Consider the following 5,988-nt stretch of genomic DNA (forward strand, 5'->3'; position numbering starts at 1 on the left):
AGAATATTGAGTAGAGTTCCCTGTGGTATACAGTAGGTCCTTGTTGATTATTTATTTTATATACAGTAGTGTATATATGTTAATCCCAACCTCCTAATTTATCCCACCCCCCACCTTTCCCCTTTGGTAACCATAAATTTGCTTTCTAAGTCTGTGAGTCTGTTTCTGTTTTGTAAATACATTCATTTGTATCATTTTTTTAGATTCCACATATACGTGATATCATGCAATATTTGTCTTTCTCTGACTTCACTTAGTATGATAATCTCTAGGTCTTTCCATGTTGCTGCAAATGGCATTATTTCATTCTTTTTTATGGCTGAGTAATATTCCATTGCATATATGTACCACATCTTCTTTATCCATTCCTCTGTTGACGGACATTTAGGTTGCTTCCATGTCTTGGCTATTGTAAATAGTGCTGCTATGAACATTGGGGTGCATGTATCTTTTCGAAGTATGGTTTTCTCTGGATATATGTCCAGGAGTGGGATTGCTGGATCATATAGTAGCTCTATTTTTAGCTTTTTAAGTAACCTCCATACTGTTCTCCATAATGACTGCACCAAATTACATTCCCATCAACAGTGTAGGGGGGTTCCCTTGTGAATAGGATTTTTAATGCCCTCCAAATTACTCTTTGTCCTCTACCTGGGGTTAGCCAAACTTGAGGTTAAGGGCACAGTTGTCTAAGACTAATTCTGCCCAAGACTCCTCACACCAAATGAAAAACCACCCTTAAGCTTAATAATTTGTTAGAAAGACTCATAGAGCTTCAGGAAAGTGTCACAGTTACAGTTTTATTGTAGCAAAAGGATACAAATCAGAACCAGCCAAAGGAAGAGACACATAGGGCAGAATCTAGGACTGGGAGGGTTCCAAATACAAAGCTTCCACATCTTCAGGGACGTGTTACCCTCCTGGTATTGAGGTGTAGCTAGGTGTCTATGGAGTATTGCCAACCCAGGAAGCTCACCTGGGCTGTTCAGTGTTCAGTTTTCGTTTGGGGTTTCATTATGTAGCCATGTTTGATTGAATCACTGCTCACATGGCTGAATCCAATCTTCAGTCTTCTCTCATCCCCAGAGGTTGGGCTGCTATCATTTGGTTCAATGTCACAGACCTCTCATATTACAGTGGCTCTTTCTGGCATAGCCAACCCCCACCCTGAGTCATCTCATTAGCATCAACTATCCAGGGACCACCAACAACCACCTCATTAGCATAAACCTTCGGGGGTAGTCCCAGGAGCCCACCATGAATAACAAATTCCAAGGGTTTAGAGGTCACCTTCCAGGAACCAGGGACATAGACTAGCCAAATTCTTTATTATACATCCTTTTCCTCATTTCTTTTTTTTTTTCCTAATTTAAACTGGCCAAGTTTGTCTATTTCATTTACTTTTTCCAGTAAACCAAATTTTGCCTTTATTAATTAACTCTAATGGTGTTTCGTTCCTTTGCTTTCCCTTCTTTAACCTCTGTTCATCTTTTTAGTTCATTCTGCTTTCTTTGGGTTTATTGCTCTTTTACTAGTTTCTTTCTGCTTGTTTTCACTGAGGTATAACACATACAGAGTAACGGTCACAGATCTTAAGTATTCCACTCAGCTACTCAGATCAAGCTATAAGACTACTGTCAGTCACGACCTCAGAAGGCTCCCTCACATCCCGTCCTAGTTAATGCCCTCCTCAAAGGTAATCACTATTCCGTCTTTTATCATCAATTACTTTTCCTATCTTGAACTTTTATAAAAGGGATCATGCAGCATGTACTCTTTTGTTTCTAGTTTCTTTTGCTCAACATTACATCTGTGAGGTTCATCCTTATTTTGCATATAGTAATTACTCTTTTTCATCACTTTGTAGTATTCTACTGTGTTAATGTTCCACAACTTATCTGTACTCTGACTGATGGACATTAGGGTTGTTTTCTGTTTAGAACTATTATGATTAAATGTGCTTTAACATTATTGTATATGTCTTTTGATGGACATAAATACTCATTTCTCTTGAATACATACCTGGGAATTAAATTGAGGGTCATATATTTAGCTTAAGTGTAGATACTACCAAATCATTTTTGAAAGTGATTGTACCAATCTACAGACCTATCAGTAACGTGTAAGATTAGTCCACATCCTTGCCAACATTTGGTATTGTTTATCTTTTAATTTTTGTCATTCTGGTGGGTATGTATTGATATATCTTCATGGTATTAATTTGCATTTCCTTGGTGACTAATGAAGTTGAACACCATTTAATATGCTTATTGACATGTGAATATCCTCTCTTGTGAAACTTCTGTTTGAGTCTTTTGCCCACGTTTTAATTGGGCTTTTTGTTATTGATTTACAGAAGTTCTTTATATATTCTGGACATAAGTCTTTTGTCAGATATATATATGGATATATGTATCAGAAGTTTCTTCTGCCAGTATGTGGCTTTCCTTTTTACTTTATGATGTCTTCTTTTTCTCTGTTTTAATAAAATCCAGTATATCCATCTTTTCTTTGGGGGTTAGTATTTTTGAGTGTCCTTTTTAAGCAATATTTGCCTATCTCAGGGTCATGAAAGTATTCTCCTATGTTATCTTCTAGAAGCTATATTGCTTTACCTTTCACATTTAGGCTCATGAGCCACACAGAATTGCGTTTGTGTGTAATGAGGTGGGGTCAAAAGTCATTTTTTCCATATGAGTATCCAAGTATTGACTTGGCACCCTTTCCTTTTTATTGAAATGGTCATCCTTACCCTACTTCATCTTTGTCACAGATCAAGTAATTTTATATGCCTGGGCCCATTTCTTGAGTCTCAATTTTGTTCCATTGATTTATTTGCCTGTCTTTGTGCCAGCACCACACTCCTTTAATTACTGTAGCTTATAGTAATTCTTAATATCTGGTAGTATAAAGTCTTCCAACTTTTCTTTTTCCTTAAAGTTGTCTTGCTTCTTGGAGAACTGATATCTTAGCAATACTGAGACTTTCAATCATGAATATTTATTTAGATCTTTTAAAACTTCTGTAGCTTATGTTGATCTTAAACATTTATTTAAATGCATATAGTTTGGTGCAGCCGCTATGGAAAACAATGTGGAGGTTCCTCAAAAAATTAAAAATAAAACTACCATGTGATCCAGCAATTCCACTTCTGGGAATATACCTAAAGGAAACAAAAACCCTATGTTTACGAGATATCTGCATTCCCATGTTTATAGCAGCATTATTTACAATAGCTAAGACATAGAAACCACCTGAGTGTCCACTGATGGATAAATGGATAAAGAAAATGTGGTATATATGCATAGAATGGAATATTTTTTCTAGTTTTACTGAGATATAATTGACATACGGCACTGTATAAGTTTAAAGTATAGAGCACAATGATTTGACTTTTTTTTTAACATCTTTATTGGAGTGTAATTGCTTTACAATGGTGTGTTAGTTTCTGCTTTATAACAAAGTGAATCAGTTACACATATGTCCCCATATCTCTTCCCTCTTGCATCTCCCTCCCTCCCAATCCCACCCCTCTAGGTGGTCACAAACCACCGAGCTGATCTCCCTGTGCTATGTGGCTGCTTCCCACTAGCTATCTATTTTACGTTTGGTAGTGTATATATGTCAGTGCCACTCTCTCACTTCATCCCAGCTTACCCTTCCCCCTCCCCATGACCTCAAATCCATTCTCTACATCTGCATCTTTATTCCTGTCCAGCCCCTAGGTTCTTCATGACCATTTTTTTTTTTTTTTAGATTCCATATATATGTGTTAGCATACAGTATTTGTTTTTCTCTTTCTGACTGACTTCACTCTGTATGACAGACTCTAGGTCCATCCACCTCACTGCAAATAACTCAGTTTCGTTTCTTTCTATGGCTGAGTAATATTCCATTGTATATATGTGCCACATCTTCTTTATCCATTCATCTGTCAGTGGACCCTTAGGTTGCTTCCATGTCTTGGCTATTGTAAATAGAGCTGCAATGAACATTTTGGTACATGACTCTTTTTGAATTATGGTTTTCTCAGACTTTTTGACTTAGATATATTGTGAAATGATTACCACAAAAAGTTTAGTTAACACCCATAGATACAAAAAGAAAAAGAAAAATGTTTTTTTCCTTGTGATGAGAACTCTTGGGATCTACTCTCTAATATACAATGGAATAAATATTATTCACCCATAAAAAATAAGGAAATCTTGCCATTTGCAACAACATCGATGGACCTTGAGAGCATTATGCTAAGTGAAATAAGTCATACAGAGAAAGACAAATACCATATGATCTCACTTATATGTGGAATCCAGAAAAAAAAAACAAAAAACAAATTCACAGATACAGAGAACAGATTGGTGGTTGCCAGAGGCTGGGGTAGGGAGGTGAGTGAAATGGGTAAAAGTGGTCAAAAGAGTACAAACTTCCAGTCATAAAATAAATTAAGACCTGCAATGTAATGTACAGCATGGAGACGATAGTTAATGATACTGTATTGCATATTTGAAAATTGCTAGGAGAGTAAATATTAAAAGTTCTCATCACAAGAAAAAAATTATAAATATATATGGTGATGAATGTCACCTAGACTTATTGTGGTGATCATTTTGCAATATATACATGTATCATGTCATATACCTGTGTGTGCGTGTGCGTGTCCAGTGCTGTGCTAGGTGGTGCAAATATAGAGATGAACAAAATAAGGCTCCTGCCCTCCAGATCACAATCTATCTGATAATGATGGCACTGTTGCTTATTAGCCAACGTTTACTGAGTATCTCCTGTGTGCCAGATACTGTGCTAAGCTCTTTATCTGTATTATTTAATCCTCAAGAAGTATCCTCATTTTATAGATCAGGAAACTAAGGTTCAAAGAGGCACACTTCTGAGACAAAAGAGGCTCTTCTTCCCTTACAGAAATGGTCTTGTTCTGACTTCACCAGACCTTCTCTTTCCACTGAAAAACCAACCCTGAGAATTCAATGCTGAGAATTCAGAAAATTGGATAAATGTCAAAATGTGTTTCTGTAGGTAGATTTTTATTATTGAGCACCAATTATGTTGAGTAATCATAAAAATTCCTATATCATCTTAAGGCCACCTAGGTACTATGTGGTCTATCAACAAAATTTAATACATGAAGAAACTGCTGCTCAGGGAGATGAAGTGACTGGCCCAAGCTCACATGGCCAGGAGGAAGCAGGGCTAGGATTCAAAGCCATGTTCATTGTCACATTACCTCAGCAATGGGTCCACTGGCAGAAAACAAATCCCACATCTCCACAAATGAAGATCAAACAATCCGTTCTGTCTGCAATAAGGGGGGTAGGGAGGGTGGGGCTCACACCCAGAACTAGACTCTGTAACAGCCATGAACAAAATATTAACGTCTACTTACTTTGGTGTCTAGGAAATTGTACTATCTGAAGGTCCCATTATCAAAAACACATACACTGAGAATCTAATTACACACAGCACTATTGAAAAGAATTATAAATACCTAGCCCCTGTCATTTAGGAATCAATAAGAAAATGATAAAACATAGGATTTTAACAAAGGATACAAGGTGGGATCTTATTTGGTCCAATTCATTTGTTAAAATAGTTTTAGGAATTATCCACAATCTGCTAAAACAAAACATTCCATGAGTTATGGAAACCACCAATAAGCAAAGCCTTTTCCTCAAAGAGTACAAAAATAAGACCAAGAATCACATGATATGATGATATTTTTAGCCTACTTGGTGTTGGTGCATATTCGAAACACCCACGTTCTGCAAAGCCATGTCACACTGGGAAGAGAGACGAAGACATGAAAGTGTCTCATCTCATTTCACTGACACACAAATGCCTCTCTCACACACATGTACTATCTATCTTTCACATGCACTTAGGTGCTTTGGTGAGTAATACAAATTCATTTGAAAGTATTACTGAGTGAGTCTATGATACTTTTGATCATTCCTCTGTTTGCTCAAAGAGCAAATA

This window comes from Leucopleurus acutus (genome assembly GCF_964270905.1).
Source record: "Leucopleurus acutus genome assembly, chromosome: 2".
Taxonomy (NCBI): domain Eukaryota; kingdom Metazoa; phylum Chordata; class Mammalia; order Artiodactyla; family Delphinidae; genus Leucopleurus; species Leucopleurus acutus.